At 41.0% G+C, this 17,704-nt stretch overlaps 1 protein-coding gene and 1 long non-coding RNA gene across 2 annotated transcripts in view; one reads left to right on the top strand and one right to left on the bottom strand.

Moving 5' to 3' along the window:
• LOC134801803 (B-cell receptor CD22-like) overlaps positions 1-17,704 on the top strand; it is a 700,667-nt gene that overhangs the window by 29,365 nt on the left and 653,598 nt on the right. The gene's annotated exons all lie outside the window — the stretch shown is intronic.
• Positions 77-17,704, bottom strand: part of LOC134801915 (uncharacterized) — a 177,424-nt gene continuing 159,796 nt past the window's right edge. The window contains exon 2 of the long non-coding RNA XR_010145744.1: positions 77-215. This is a non-coding gene — a long non-coding RNA (uncharacterized LOC134801915). The remainder of the gene's footprint in view (positions 216-17,704) is intronic.

Genomic DNA, 17,704 nt, shown 5'->3' with positions numbered 1-17,704 from the left:
TAGAACTCGACGGACTTTCTCTGATCAGATCGGCGAAATCCTGAAGAAAGGCCAGCTCAAGAGCACCCTAAACCGGCGAGCGTGTATGAGGAATGTTATGAAAGTGAAGGAAGCGAAAGAGGTATGTCAGGATCGTAGCAAGTGGAAATCCGTGGTCTCTGCCTACCCCTTCGGGAAATAGGCGTGATTATATGTTTGTATGTATAGAATATTTACTTAATTACTTCTATTGAAAGAAAGCACAAGAGCTTAAAAACACTTGCAAAACCACAACACAAGCATTCAACCATTCATTACACCACTAATTGGTTTTTAACGCTCGCTAACAAATGTTGGTTGCAATTAGTGCAATCCTTCAGAAAGGGACAGCAAGCTGTCGGATAGAGACAGGTGTTTTTCTATGAAAAAGTAGGCCATCACTTAACAATGTCTGTGGGTTTGCGAAACTCTTATGGATGTTTTTTTACGCGCAAATTTAGCAGGCTAATTCGAGTTTTAGTAAATTCGATCAGTACAGTTACCATCAGTTTGTCACTGACATAAACGCCGTCGAGAACGTAATTTACTTTCTATACATCTCGCTCGCACGCGCATATTAGTGCAAACGGGATGTATAGAAAGTAAAATACGTTCTCGACGGCGTTTATGTCAGTGACAAACTGATGGTAACCGTACAGTTACCAAGTGACGTTTCTTCAACCAAAACCATTACTTTTGACAGGAACAGATCAGTATAAATAGTGAATAGAATCAGGCGTTACTTTGCGGAAATCCATTTTAATTAAAACCAAAATATTACTTTGCTAATCCGCGAAAAGATAACATGCTAGTCAATCAGTGCTAACCCGTTATACTTACTTGTGTATTTTTACATGCAATTAATATTCCCACCCTCCCACCGCAAAAATAAATACGCAAATAAATATAACAAACCACCACCAAAATAATAATCCTCGACACGTGTTTCGCCTCTCTACGAGGCATCCTCAGGAGTTGTTGACGGTCTGACGCCCGGCAACGGAATACCGTTACCGTTACGGAGTACCGTACCGAATTTCGGAAACCGATGGAATAACTAAAACTCGAATTGACCTATAGGGAAAAGCAAAATGTTAAAGAAGAAAACAGGTATATGCATCAAATTTACACATAACTATACAATATTTGAAGGTTGACTAGTAGAGAATGCCGTATGGCATTAAGTCCGCCTTTTGTAACTGTAAATATTTTTCTGTTTAGTAAGACTATTGGTCGACTGGTAGAGAATGCCCTAGGGCGATAAGTCTGCCGGTTCTACTTTTATAAATTATGATCATGTATATCTGTGATATATGTCTTTGTATTTAAAATCACAAATACATTACCTATTTAATCGGTGGTTTAATATATTTCAATAACCATAAGAAGACCGAAACATAGTCAAAAGTTTGTACAGTCAACTGTAAAAATGGGTGTAGCCAACTTATTCAAAAATATGTCCCATAGTTCTTAATTCGCTGACATAAGAGCTATGTGACATATTTTTGAGATGATTTGTGCACCTTTTACAGTTGAATGTAGTCCCTAACTTTTTAAGAATGTTATCCTCGAAGCGTTAAAATGTCACCCCGGTTCGACGAAAATAAATGACAGTGTGAAATTTCGGGAGTAAGTAATACGCATATTTAGTCCAAAAACTTTTTCCCGCTCGGCGGAAACGGTGGCGGATGTTATTGGTTTCCGAAGACTGTGCGTTTCCATACCTTATTTAATTTTTCTCATGCTATGGCAAATAGACAAAAAGTCAAGAACAACATTGAAAACATTTTTTATCAGAGGAGAATTCGTTAATTCGTATGACATTTTAATATTTAATAAAAACAGGATGGGACAGGACGAAAAATACCTACCGCTTACGTATACTCGTAAATATGACCTAAGCAACTTTGTTTTTATGTAGTAGTAATTAAGTAACACATTTTTTTCTACCGGCACATATGTAATATATGCAATATACATACTTTATTTACTTCCCAATTAAACAAATATCACGGGTAGATGAAAGAAGCGTTCAATTACTTAGCTCAAACTTTTTTCTTCTTAGGTATTTCCAACTTCTTGTTCTCAAAATGATTCTATAATGGGTACTTCTATTAGGCGCCCGGCTTTGGAACATGTACAGCGAGCATCGTACGTCGGGCTACGCCCGACTCTTTTGGTATGAGAGCGCCTTCGGCGCCCGGCTTTGGAACGCGTACAGCGTACCTCGTACGTCGGGCTACGCCCGACTCTTTTAGTATGAGGGCGCCTTCGGTACTTTATTGTAATGTTATGTTGCATTTTGAAATGTTACTAGAGTCTAAAGTGTCTACCTACACTAATACTCTAAAAACCGTAATAACTTGGGATAAGGATAACTTTACTTATTATCCTGAAACATACTTTAATGTTTCCTTTTCCCCCCTAACTTTTTAATAATGTTTTCGTCGACGCGTTAAAGACAGCGACGAATACAGATGACATGCAGGAGCGTTCAATTACTGGGAAATAAAATGCATATTTAGTCCAAACTTTTCCCGCTTTGAGAAAACGATGTTATTGGTTTCCGAAGACTGCGCGTTTCCATTGTCGCTCTTAAAACGATAACAGAACTGTTACCGAAGATTAAAAAGCGAAAAAAAATAGTTTAAATTTTTTTCTTACGCCGTTCTTATTGGCATGGAGACTAATATCGAACAGCTTTTAAAATACCGTTTTATGTGTGAATATGGTATTTATTGTAAGTGTTAATATTAAAAGATAAAAAAAAATCAATAAGGGCTATTTTAAACAGTTTTGGCGGGCATTTTTAATTTTTTCAGGTTGAATATTATTAATACCATATAATTATTACTGATTAGGCTAAACAAAACTTGGAAAGGCTTTTTCAAGCATAATTCTACTCAAAGTATACCCCAAAATTAGCTTATGTTTTAAGCAACTCTTCTCTCAATCTAATAGCATACCTAAAGTTGGTATAACAAAACAAGTTTAGTCATAAACTATGCACACATCCCAGTTAACACCTAAAGTATAAGTTTCCTTACTTAGCCTTCAACACAATTACCTACGTTCTATAACATAGATCACCTTCACATAGATAGTACTTATAAGACAAACCGGGCTTAACATAAATTACTTACCTAATGTCTAAGTGACTATAACTTGCTTGGCCTACGATACAGAAGGCGCCAGTTTTCTTGTGCGATCAACTCGCCGTTTTCGGCGTGTAGGCAGCGAAGGTCTGAAATCAATTTTAGCTTTCCAGTGATGGGACCTACATACTTAGGATGTCCGTTATACTAGGACGTTATCTGTTTCTTGTTTCAGGGCATAGATCCTATTCATTTAAATATTAAAGCGGGTTCAACCATCATGCAGCGGGCCTTCCATACTTATTAAGTACGAGAGCGCGAGCTAGAAGTCCGCTTTGGAAATCTAATTCCAAATACTGATGTAGATGCATTAATAGTTATAGGGATACCCAATACAAACAAGGTTTATAGATGAAATTAAATGCTGCAAATCGCGATGTACATTACGAGGATAAGAGCATACAACTTAAAATAAAAAGATCCATATATGCGTGGTGACCACGATATTTATCTGCTATGCTTCAAATTTGCGATGTCTATTGGATGTAGTCAAAGGCGTATACTAAATTACATTGTAGGAACAATCTTGTAGAATAAAGCGAAGTTTCCAGAAGATATTGCGATGAAGTTGGCAGGGTAAGTAAATTAAAGCGTGTAATGTAATAATGGTGTTAAATAACGTTCTTATACTATAATAAGGAACTACTTACATATTTTTGAAAGTAAAACTTTAAATATAAAGTTACATTACGGTTTTTCCACCTCAAGCACTAAAATTTTGCGTTATACCGGGTGTATTCTGTAACACGGGCAAAAAATTAAACCATATATTGTACTCCTCAAACGATATAAGTTTTGATTAACAACTTTTAAAAGTTATGAAAATTTAGATTTTCTATTTTCATACAAATTAAATATTATTTTCTATGTACGAGTACGCTGACATCAGTGTGTTTAACGTTGCTTGTCACGCTTTAAACGTAACAAAATTTGCAATACATTGCGTCTTAGAAGACTTAAGCAGGCCACTGACGAGCGTTCCAAATGGATGCCGTTACAATGGATTCATCCAAATGGACGGCATCCTGATATTAATCATTGTACGTTTTTGACATTCACGGACCGATTTTGGATTGCAGCCACGCTATTTGGACTGTTGGAAGGCTCGTCAGTGGCCACCTTTAGAATAAACTTTAAAGTGTAATAAAAATCAAACATAAGTTATTTTTAAACGGTGCTGAACTAATTTTGTTCAGTGTGAGGAGTACAGCCTACTGTTTAATTTATTGCTCCTGTTACAGGATACACCCGGTATAGCCTTTTCCATCTTAAGTTTCTTTAAGAAAGAAACCATATTTTTTATAATAATGGTTTCTTCAAAATATAATAAAAACGAACGGGCCAATTCGAAAGTATATTTTGACTCCTAAATGATGTCCTTTAGTTATCAATATCATTCTCGCGAACGTTGGACTTGTCTGTTTACGAGTATGTTTATAATATGTATATTAGCCCGAAACGCACGGGCGAATGATAACAAAATGACATCATTTTGAAGTCAAAATCTTAGTTTGAATTGGCCTCCTTGACGGTAGAGTCACGTACAGATATATATTTGATCATTTTATATATCTCATGATGATTACAAACTTAAAATAGTTATTTACGATACAAGTGCGGAAAAGAGGAAATTTTCACACGTGTATCGTACAACGTTTTACAGTACATATGGCCCTTTAAACTTTTGACATACGCACAAAAAGTTTTACGCACTAGTGCGGGAAAATAGGACCATATGTACTGTAAAAATGTTTTCTTTTTCGAGAGAGAGAGAGATTGAGCTGATATCATACAGGTTGCGTATTATACAATGACTCAAATGATTGTGTGAAAATTACTTTTTTTTTTATCGATCCATTTCTTTCGCATCTCGTATCGTATGGTCCTATGGAAACAAATAACACATGAATAAGCAACGGAGGCGAAGAGAAAGAACCCGCTCTTATTCAAATTGGGTGTGTACTTCCACATATTTTCCAAACGTCGTATCTCCATACGACTCCCTTAACTCATACGCCCTTCTATCATTAACTGATACGAGTAAAAGTAATTTACAGAAGGCCGTATGGTTAATACAAATGCAATGGTTGATACGGCGTTTTGGTATTTAGAGTAGGTAATTGATGTCGCTTGCCTTAATGTCCGCGTGCGATTTATGGGCGACTTAAGGATATACACATATTGTTGTATTTATGTATATGTATTGTATATATAATGTACTGTATGATGTATTTTATGTAGGCATTGAACTTATTAAACATAGTAATTTAATAGAAAATGATGCTCCCATTGAAATTGACCAGCCAAAATGTATGAAACAGCCAAATTTTTTTTTTGCGATTTCGGGATTGGTGCCATAGTAAAAATTGCTCAGTATAATCCCAAAACCTCCCTGGTAACGGGTATGCACTTATTTTTTGGCCACCCTGTATATAAATACACACTTTTATTAGGGTGGTTCACGTTTGTATGGGAAAAATTCAAACTCTAGCTAGAAGAAGCGGCACCCCCTCATTTTGTTACACTTGTTATGTTGACAAAATACGCCAAGTTTTGTAATCTTATTTCAACTACAACTTTGGATTTCATACAACTTTGAAAATTTTCAAAGTGGTTGAGCACCCCCTTGTAGTTGAGATAAAATTACGAAACTTGGTGTATTTTATCAGCATAATAAGTGTAACAATATAAGGGGGTGCCCCGTAGGAAAAAAAAAAAATGTTTTTTGAACCACCCTAACTTTTATGTTATTTATTTAAGGATTACCAACAGATACAGCACTACAGAAATTACAGATAAAAGCCAAAAGTACATGAATAAGTGTCTATCCAATTACAGGTAAACACGACATGTTAATACTTAATACATATCTAATTAATTAAGACCTATTACATAGATAACATCCATAACTCTGGAACAAATATTCGGGATGAACACACAAATAAATGTCCTTATCAGAATATCCTGCTCCGTAGAATAGACTTCTAAAGAATTGGTGTGACCTAAATACCGATATACGCGTGTTTATATAGATATTATATATAAAGCTCGTCCAACACCATACAATACGTTACTGAATTTCAGTCTCGGAACGGAATAAATGTCAAAGTGATATGCAGAATTCCTGGAATTCCAGACTTATTCGATTTTGATATGTGCCGACACCGACACCGACGCGCGACGTCCGTCGAATTTGTTTCCATATTTATTTTTTGTTCCGTTTTTGGATTCCAGGATAGGTGACCAGTATGTATGACAAAAAATCAGCCAAGAGCAGGTCGGGCCACGCTTAGTGTAGGGTTCCGTAGTTACCATTCTGTTAGAATAGGCTAAACGGGGGCTGTCGCATACATGATTTATGTATCCATATCAAATTGCAGCTTTCTAGCATAACGATCACGGAGCAATGCCGCGGACGGATGGACAGACGGACATAGCGAAACTGTAAGGGTTCCTTGTTGACTACGGAACCCAAAAAAAATGCATTGGGGCTAGTTCTAACACTAACACTTCCTTGATTAGCGGTGCCGTCATATAGCGGCCTTCATACATACAACTTTATTAATAATTAAATAAATATAATTTATTTATTCATAAAAAAATTTAGGGTAGAGAAGTGGTGTCAATCGATGTGTGGAAGGGCGGCACCCAAGCCACCAGCCTATAGCGGCCGTCTCTTTACAAAATACTACTCATCCATATTTAACTGTATTATTTTGTATGGAGACGGCCGCTATATGACGGCACCGCTATTCTAGTAAAACACTAGCAACACCTAGTCAAAGTTTGTGGTTATATCCAAAATACAGCGCTGCGCTGTATTTTTGTGTACAAAAAAAATAGTAGGTACTACTCATCCATATTTAACCGTATTATTTTGTATGGAGACGGCCGCTATATGACGGCACCGCTATTCTAGTAAAACACTAGCAACACCTAGTCAAAGTTTGTGGTTATATCCAAAATACAGCGCTGCGCTGTATTTTTGTGTACAAAAAAAATAGTAGGTACTACTCATCCATATTTAACCGTATTATTTTGTATGGAGACGGCCGTTATATGACGGCACCGCTATCCTAGGAAAACAGAGCTTAAAACACTAGCAACTAGCAACACCTATAAAACTACTAACTACTATTCAAAGTTAGTGGTTAATATCAAATATCATCATCATCATCATCATCATATCAGCCAGAGGACGTCCACTGCTGGACATAGGCCTCCCCCAAAGAGTGCCACAATGACCGGTCTTGCGCCACCCGCATCCAGCGGACTCCCGCGACCTTTACCAGGTCGTCAGTCCACCTTGTGGGGAGTCTACCCACGTTGCGCCTTCCGGTACGTGGTCGCCACTCGAGAACCTTTCCGCCCCAACGGCCATCGGTTCTACGGGCAATGTGCCCCGCCCACTGCCACTTACTTATAATAATCAAATATACACGCTGTATTTTTGTGAACAGAAAAGTGAGACAGGCAGGTAAGTTCAATAAATCAAAGTCATTTGACACCGGCGACAGCAAATTTCCAATTTAACGATGTGACAAAAAGTACGATAAAAAGATTTCGTCGCCATCATCAGTTTCTCGAAGCAATTAAAAGTTGCCGTCGAATAGATTGAAAAAGTTGCGAACGATGATGTTACGAAATTTGCTAGTTAGGTTTATTATTGGTGTTTTGAAACTGCTTCCTGCGTAATTTCGATAATTGGCTCAAAACACTTTCCGTTGTCTTGTTTTTTGTCCCCAAAAATAGTGACGGAGTGGATCTTTTTGTATTGGGTGCGAGTCGTACTCGCCCACCGAGGGCTCCGTACTTTTTAGTATTTGTCGTTATAGCGGCAACAGAAATACATCATCAAAATAAAAATGACTTATAATCATAATCATTTATTTGTTACATGTTGGATATCTTCTGAAATATCGACTCAATATCTATATTTTTGTGGTAGCTAAAATTGGAGGGGGTTGTTAGGTACTACGTAATGTATTATTGTGGCTATTATTGCCTAACTCTGACCAGTAACGTTTAATATGTCATCATCATCATTCTAGCCTTCAGTCGCCCACTGCTGAGCATAGGCCTCTCTTCGTGTACGCCACTTATCCCGGTCCTGGGCTAGTCTCATCCAAAAGTGCCCCGCGATTTCCCGAACGTCATACACCCAACGAGCCAACGGACGCCAGGCGCTTCTTTCATCCGAAAGCGGCCACCAAATTTTTAAACATTTTGGTCCACCTGCCATCACTATGCCTAGCAACATGTCCCGCCCAACTCCATTTAAGCTTGGTGATGACGTCACCCACGTCTCGCACCTTGGTGCGGCGTCGGATTTCGACATTCCTCACTCGGTCTTGCAGTTTTAATGTCAAAAACACATGTCAAAATATACAATATAAAATTAAATTAAAATTAAAAATACTTAACATCACTTACACTAAATTAAAAACAATATATACAAATGTCAGAGGAATATTTACAAATGTCAAAATAGTAATATATACAAATGTCAATAAAACCATCAGAAAACGAAAATTACAAATGTCTAGAATATTACGGAATCATTTCACATTAAATTTACTATAAAATTATTTTACTGTACCTATAAAATTTACTGTATATATAAAAAAGCTTGATCAATTAAAAACGCTTTTAACTTAGTAACTTACAAATAGTTAATAAACATAAGCGCAATTCCATTAAAATCCACCCACACAATCGTGAAAATTAATAACACAAACATAAACAACTAAGTTATTCCTTTCCATTTAGCAACGGGTGCTAATAACTTACGTTATAACGCGTTATCCGACCACACGGCAATAAATAACGGCAGTTTTGCTTTTATGAAGCATATGCGAATAACTGTCATTTAACGAATAGTCGTAAGTAACTTCGTACGAGTAACTTGCACCTTCAAAACTTCAATAAGTTTTGTTTCGGAATCGTGCTAACGCGTTTTAGTTAGTGCAAGTTTCTGATCGGCCTAACCGGGCGTGTAGCCAACGTGCCAATCGTCTCCGTAGCGTATCGTAGTCATCTTTCTCTATCACTCTTCCGCACTAGTGTGACAGTGACAGTTGCGTTTTGTTCGCTACGAAGCGTTAATTGCACGTTGGCTATGCACCCTGGGCTACTTGTCCCAAAGGTCTACAAACAAGGTCTAAAAACATTTTAATTTACCAAAGAACATGTATTAAACTAAATGTAGGTCATTCCAAACTAAATAGTCATGAAGCAATTTCGTTTTAATTTGAATGTTAAATGGCCATGCGTAATTTCAGTCGTATTAGGCGGCTATTAGAATTTAATTACGAAATATAAGTAGATTATAATTATGTCAAAATGCATTTTATTATATTCAAATGCTTAATGGAAGCGATATAAGAAATTAGTTAGTATATGAGTGCTAGCTCATACAATTAGGCATACAAATTTTATTTCGAAACCCCTGCCCTGCCAAATCCTGAATTTTCCCTTGATGAAAATGTATAATAATTTAATATAATAGTACAAGCTTTGCTTAGTTTGGGGCTAGGTTGATATGTTTAAGATGTCCCCTGATGTTTATATTTATTTATATACTTAGTACTGCTCTTTTTATGTCTGTTTTATGTGTATCATTGGCGTATGTGTCGTCTCATAGTTTTAAGTCAGGTCCCCACTGAAAACCAGCGCCACGGATCGCCGCGGAATTATGCTGAGTAGGAGTCCTATTTTAGCGTCCAATGTTTTTTTTATGTCTGTATATCTTCTATTCTATATGTGCAAGATTGCACAACCTTTTTATATAGATTTACCTTTTTTACGTATTTTTTGTCTATGTTTTTGATACCTTTTGTCTATTTATTATTTTGGCAGATTACATTTTGTTTTTCTCGAAACCAGTGCCGTTTTAATTACAGTCGTTTAGAAAATTGGTTCTTCTGCCGTAAAGCTCAATGATAACTCGCTCAAAAAGTGCAATGAGTGAGACGGCTCATAAGGGAGACGGTGAAGCCGTCGGGAGGGACACTGCTCCGCTCGCGCAGCAAGGCGCGGGCCCTGCCCCTCACGAACCAAGGCCGACACCTTCCCGCGTGGCGAGCGGCGCCTCGTCGCGCTCGTCTACCACCATCGTGGCGCGGCAGCTGCAGGCGAGGGCGCAACATGCGCGCCGTCTGGCTGAGATAGACAAAGAACGAGAGCGACAGGCTGCTGAGCGCGAACGCAAAGTTGCTGATCTCGAACTGGAAGCCAATCTCGCCGCCATAGAGGCCGCGGGCCCAAGCCGACGTGGAAGCCATGGCACGCGCAGCCGTGCAAGCGTACAGGAATGGTTGAATAATACGATTCCTAACACCACTGAGCAACATTTATTAAGTGCCAACCCACCTTTCAGGTCCGCCGATATTGCGGCCCAGCGCGAGCCGTTGGGACCGAGAGAGCCGCACGGCGCGAGTGCCGCGGCATATGAAAACTCTCCTGAGCAAAATCGCCCTGAAGACGGAGGAGTGACTCGCTTAGTAAATTCGCTCGATAAGTTAATAAATAAAGTGAACCAAACGAAGACGGAGCTGCCGACCTTCGACGGCAAGTCATATTTAGATTGGTTAGCTTTAAAAAGAGTTTACGAAAATAAAGCAGATAGTTTCTCGCCTACTGAAAATTTAGCTAGGTTATCACGCGCCCTACGAGGGACGGCGCGCGAGGCCGTGGCGGGCCTGCTGGCGGCGGCCCGCGACCCCGGCGCGGTGGTGGCCGCGCTCGACGCGCGCTTCGGCCGTCCCGAGCTCGTTGTCATGCATGAAGTGGCAGCGGTGCGTGCCCTACCTAAGGTAAGCTACGACGGTAAGGATCTAGTGATTTTCGCAAGTCGTATTCGTAACTGCGTAGAGGTTATCCGCATGCTAAATAAGCCCGACCATTTACGCTCGCCTGAGCTGTTTCAAGCACTATGGAGCAAGCTGCCTGCGCTGCTGCGTCCACGGTGGTTAGATTATGCTCATTCGTGCAATGATAGCGCTTCAAAAATTGAAATGTTTGCCGATTTCCTCTCGCGCGAAGTCGACCTGCAATGCCGATTTGGAGGCGCAGTTGACTATGCGCCGGCCCTAATTTCCCGGCCGATTGGTAGTAGGGACAGAGTAAACGTTATTGCTGAAAATAATCATTCGTCCGATAGCATTCCGAAATCATTAAATAGTAATGATTCTAGCAATAATTGTTCATTATGTAAACAAAACCATGACTTATTTGGTTGTGACAAGTTTGTCAAACTGTCAATAAATGATAGGTGGCAATTCATCAAAAAGAATAAAATATGTCATAGGTATTTGAAAAAAGGTTTCCATAAGAACAAAACTTCATGTATGAAAAAAGTATGTAGCGTAGAAGGTTGCGAAATGCGTCATCATAATTTGTTACACGGGTCTAAATTTGAACGCGTCGTTACTGCGCACATCGACGTGGAGGACAACGACGGCACCGCCGACGGCGACTCCGACGACGACGACGACGACGAGCAAGTGCCCTCGACGTCTGGCGTGACCGCGCCCGCGGCCGGCAACACATTCGCGTTATTGGACGATGGGTCCTCAGGCACGTATATTGACTCTGAAATTACTTCTCAAATTGGAGCGAAAACCTCCGATAGGCTAATTCACATAGATTGCGTGCTTGGTTTAAGCAAGGACGTTAAAGTGCAGTATGTCAATTTTAATATACAGGGTCGTCATTCAACCGAAGTTCACTCTATTAAAAAGGCTAGATCGACTAATAGCTTAGGTGCTGCGCGGCAGTGTGCGCATCAAGATAGTGTGCGCAAATACCCTTATTTAGCTGATATAGCCGGTGAATTTCGCTACGGGGACATAAAGCCCATGCTGATTATAGGACTTGACAATTGGCATTTGTCATTCGCTAAAGACGTGCGCAAAGGAACCAGGACACAACCTGCAGCTATTTTAACTGCTCTTGGCTGGGTTTTGTTTGGTTTCGGTTGCAGCAAGACTAAACGGGTTGACGTTGTCAACCATATCGCAGTAAGCGAACCTGACTCTGATAGCGATTATTTTACTGTAGAGCAACTTATTAGGGAGCAATTTAAGATCGACTCAATTGGTATATCGAAAAAAGAGGCCCGCAACGCTGATGATGAGCGTGCCATACAAGTACTAGAGAGCACAGCTCACCGTCTGCCGGGTGGTCGTTTTGAGGTAGGATTACTATGGAAGGCTGATAATCTGGACATTCCTGACAGTTACAAGTTAGCACTGTCCAGATTCCTCAGCTTAGAAAAGAAAATGATTAAAGATCCTTGCTATGCTGAACGTTATCGTCGCAATATTTATGACATGTTATCCAAAGAATACGCTGAACAATGTCCTTCTCGCCCTGCTTCTGGACGTCCCGTTTGGTATCTACCGCACTTTGGCGTGATTAATCCAAATAAACCTAATAAGTTGCGAACGGTACACGACGCGGCTGCAAAATCTCACGGCGTGTCATTAAACTCTTTGTTATTGACTGGCCCTGATCCTTTGCAACCTTTGCTGGGTGTTCTAATGCGTTTTCGTGAGGGTGCCGTCGCTTTAAATGCTGACATTCGTGAAATGTTTCCGCAGATCAAAATTATTGAAAGAGATAGAGACGCGCAAAGGTTTTTGTGGCGAGATACCCCGGGTGAACCTATTAGAACGTACCGCATGTCATCCATGATTTTTGGCGCCGCGTCGAGCCCATTTACTGCCATACACATAAAAAATAAAAATGCTTTAGAATGGCAGGAAACTTACCCTGACGCGGCTCGAGTAATCATCGACGACCATTACATGGACGATTGCATTACTAGCTTAGACGACGTCGGCAAAGCTGCCAAGCTGGCAGCCGATATTTACACCGTACACGCTCACGCCGGTTTTGAAATGCGCGGCTGGACGTCGAATAACCCTAGTGCGCTTTCGTTGTTACCTAAAGAATCATTGCTTGAGGTGCCTCACTCTAATAATATTGACGTTGAATTAGGTCGTCTGGCTACGCCGGTTCGCACACTAGGTCTTATCTGGCAACCCGGTAACGACCTGATTGGTTTTAATACTGGTATTAGGAAAGGTACCGCATTGCCGGAAAAGCTAACAAAGCGAGAGGTTCTAGTGCACGTAATGAGAATTTATGATCCGCTCGGAATCCTTGCACCAATCGTCGTTCGTGGTCGTATTATGTTCCAAGACGCTTGGCGCAAGGGTTTGAACTGGGACCAAGAGCTTTCTCAATGTGACAGCGCCGCGTGGAAGTTATGGTTTCAAGACCTGATCTCCACTTCCAGTTTACGGATACCACGCCGCTATAACTTGAGTGATCTCGAGGTAGTAGAGTGCCAATTGCATGTGTTTTCGGATGCAAGTGAATCCGCCTTCGCTGCTGTGGCCTATTGGCGCTTTCTTTATGTAAATGGTGAGGTAAGGCTCTCCCTCATCTGCAGTAAAGTCCGCGTGTCCCCAATTAGGCCTGTCTCCATTCCTCGTTTAGAACTTCAAGGTGCTCTAATGGCCGCGCGTCTTGCCACGTCGATATGCGAATCCCATCGACTGAAGCCAATGAGACGTGTTTTCTGGTGCGATTCAATGACTGCGCTGGGTTGGCTACGTAGTGATGCGCGCACCCTTAAACCCTTTGTATCTCATAGAGTTGGCGAGATACTGGAGCTTACCAACATCAGCGAGTGGCATTGGGTGCCGAGCGACCTAAACGTAGCTGATGATGCCACACGTGTCAAACGTTTTGTGCTCTCTCCAGAATCTCGCTGGATCTCAGGGCCTACCTTTCTCTTTTCCTTGGACTGGCCCGCTGAACCTCAAATTGATGTCAGCGGACTAGGCCGCGAAGAGTATAAAAATATCATTCATCTTATCACCGAGACTGATCTGCCCGCACCAGTCTCTGCGGATCCAAGTCGATTCAGCTCATGGCTGAGAATGGTGCGAGCAACGGCAAAAGCGCATCAATTCATATCACTATTGCGAATGCGTAGTATGAGAAGACGAGACGTTAACTTCAATCTTCCTCGTCTTGAAGGACTCTTGTGCTCCTTCCATCCAACTTGCACATCCTCTCCTGGTACCTCTAATCCCCCTAACTTCCCAACAAGAATAACCGCGACCGATTTACGCCTAGCCGAGCGCCATATTTTGCGGCAAAGCCAACTGGATTCCTTCAAAGAGGATATTTTGCGGATAAAGAATCGAGACCCGTTGCCACGAAGCAGCCGCCTTTTCAAACTGTCCCCCTTCATAGATGACAACGAACGACTTCGAATGTGCAGTCGTATAGTCGCAGCACCAGGCGTCACCGATGAAGTTAAACGACCGCTGATTTTAGACGGAAAACATCCAGCAGTACGCCTCCTAATAGCCAGATATCATCAAAAAGCTGGTCATGCGAACAAAGAAAAGGTCTTGAATGAGCTCCATCAAAGATTTTGGATTTTAGGCCTTAGAAATGCTGTCCGTGTAGTGGCCCATGACTGCCAGTTTTGCAAACTTCACCGTGCCAGAACTTTCCAACCACCGATGGGAGATCTACCGGAGGCTCGTTTGGCCCATCATCATAGACCGTTCTCTTTCGTCGGCTTGGACTACTTTGGACCCATACTTGTTTCGGTTGGTCGAAGAAGGGAGAAGCGCTACGTTGCCCTATTTACGTGCCTCGTCATCCGCGCCGTACATCTTGAAGTGGTACACAGTTTATCGACGGACGCGGCCATAATGTGTCTACGCCGTTTTATTTCTCGTCGAGGAACACCACAAGAGATCTGGTCAGACCACGGAACAGCCTTTGTTGGGGCAAACAGGGAGTTACGAGCTCTTTACGGCGACTCTGTTGAAGATTTTGCCGCCAACGAATCAATCAATTGGCGGTTCATTCCTCCCGCAGCACCTTTTATGGGTGGAGCGTGGGAGCAGTTAGTTCGCAGTATTAAAGAAGCCTTAAAAGTGACCCTCAGAGAACAGGCTCCGTCAGACGAAGTTTTAAGCACACTATTGGCGGAAACTGAAGCCCTGGTAAATACGCGTCCGCTTACGCATGTGTCGCTCGACCCCGAAGCTGATGAGGCTCTAACACCGGCCCACTTCGTACTCACATCTCCATCTGGCCGCCCCATACCCGCTACCCTGACCGAGGCGGATCTCCTTAGTACAAGCAAGTGGCGCAGGGCGGTGAGACTGGCTGACCATTTCTGGCAGCGCTGGGTAAAGGAATACCTGCCCTGCTTGGCACCACGTGCGGGGGGAGGGTCACCGCCCAATGTCGCAGTAGGCGATATCGTGATAGTTTGCGATTCTAACCTACCAAGAGGCTCGTGGCCCAAGGGTCGCGTTACCGCCCTTTACCCTGGTAGAGACGGGATAATAAGAGTGGCGGATGTTGCTACCGCCGCTGGAGTGTTGCGCAGACCCCTAAGAAAACTAGCGAAGGTCCTCGTCTCTCTCTAAAAAAGGGGAGAATGTGCAAGATTGCACAACCTTTTTATATAGATTTACCTTTTTTACGTATTTTTTGTCTATGTTTTTGATACCTTTTGTCTATTTATTATTTTGGCAGATTACATTTTGTTTTTCTCGAAACCAGTGCCGTTTTAATTACAGTCGTTTAGAAAACTATATGTAATATCGTCAGGTGCCAAGCTAAAGTCGCTAATTACTAAAAAATAAATTAAACAAAAATCGACCTTCTTGTAGTACTAATATGGTTCACTATGGCTATGAACTTGTGGTGGTACTTAGTGACTTTTGCTTGTCACCCGACGATATGTTGTGGCGTTAAATAAATGTATTTTCTTTCTTTCTAATAACTACAATTTTGCGTTAGCCCTATAGATGCAACGGATAGTTGTTTGGCCGGATACCGGATACCGGATATTCGGCCTCACCATCGGCCGAATATTCGGTATCCGGCCGCCGAATATTCGGCCGGCGGAACTATACCTTCATTTCGGTTTTTCAGGTGCGCATTGTGCAGGTTTTGATTTTGAGCTGTTTCCTAGTGAACGTTCGCGCGGACTCATATCTAGGTTCGAAATGAGTGCGCGTGCAAGTCAGTGGAATGTTTGAATTGTTTTAAAATAATAAACGAGTATGATTATGACCGTGACTGTTTCTTAGATCCAATTTGTTTACTCCGAAATCAAGCAATGTTACTATCCGGTATCCAGCCGGGTAGTAGGTCACTATCCGGTATCCGGCCGGATATTAAACTAATGGCCGGATAGGCCGGATACCAGATAGTAACCGAATATCCGGTGCATCTCTAGTTAGCCCCCTAGGCAAGGGGCCAGCAGGGGCTTAAAATTTCACAAAGCTCATGCTCACTATACTTTCCTATTTCATGTTATTATTAACAGAGTAAGAGCAAATAATTAATTTATTCCCATTTGGGGGTGATTAATTTTCAAGCGAAATATAGTTCATCAATATTTTAACCGAATTGGAAAATTCATTTTACGCAAACATGTTTAATATTCAATTATCTCTGATTTTGATGAATTTGTGATGATATTACGCTAAACTATCAATTTAATAATTGAAACGCATTAGGGAACATTAAAGAAAAATAATCTAAAATATTTTATTTCATCGAACGCTACTACATCTACTCTTTCATGTCGAACTGTACTTTAATTAAAGTATTAATACCATAGAGTATTCATTTTATTACTTTAATACGACAATTAGGTGTTGGTTACTCTATTATAACTCATTGTGTTTTAATAACAACGTAAAAATAATATTAAAGCACCATTTTCGCGATACGATGCTACAATAACATTATTTTACGGTAAATATGTTCATATAATCCGCTCTCCACAGCGTGGCCAAAGACAAATTAATAAGTAAGACTGTTAATCAACTTACGAAGTCACGTTCCTCATCACTGATGCCACTGATGGTTTAATTGGTAGTTAATGAAAAACGAAGTGGCTGGGCAAGTTAGCTGGAAGAGATCCCCATATTAATCATCCTTTTTATAACTTCTTGGAGTTGGACCAATTTAACTCTGTATGATGTTTGAAATGACGAAGTGTGAGAGTGTCTATTTTAATTTGACGTTACATTAGACGGGCTCTAAAGGGGCCCACTGATTAACAGTTCGCCGGACGGTATAGGCCTGTCAGTTAGAACAAAATTTTGACAGTTCCAAACAACTGACAGGCCGATACCCTGCGGCGGACTGTTAACCAGTGGGCTCCTTAAGTATCATATCGCAGTCGAAAGTATTTTTTAAAGGCAGTTTTAATTAATATTTTTTCTGCCGCATCATTATCAAATAATTATGAGCGTCCGCGTTACACCACTTACACCACGATACGCACATATGACATGTACTTACATGTTATATTTACCTTCGTAAGGGGCTATTCATAAATTACGTCATTTCAAATTAGGGGGGGGGGGGGTCTGGACATCGGATGACGGTAGCATGAAGTAGGAGGAAATGGGGTCATTTGAAGCATGATTTTTGGATGATTATAGGGGAGGGGGGGTCAAAAATCGTCA

The sequence above is a fragment of the Cydia splendana genome, chromosome 23 (genome assembly GCF_910591565.1).
Source record: "Cydia splendana chromosome 23, ilCydSple1.2, whole genome shotgun sequence".
In the NCBI taxonomy this organism is placed as follows: Eukaryota; Metazoa; Arthropoda; class Insecta; order Lepidoptera; family Tortricidae; genus Cydia; species Cydia splendana.
The sequence above is the reverse complement of the archived record's forward strand: the minus strand, read 5'-3'. Positions and strand labels throughout refer to the sequence as shown.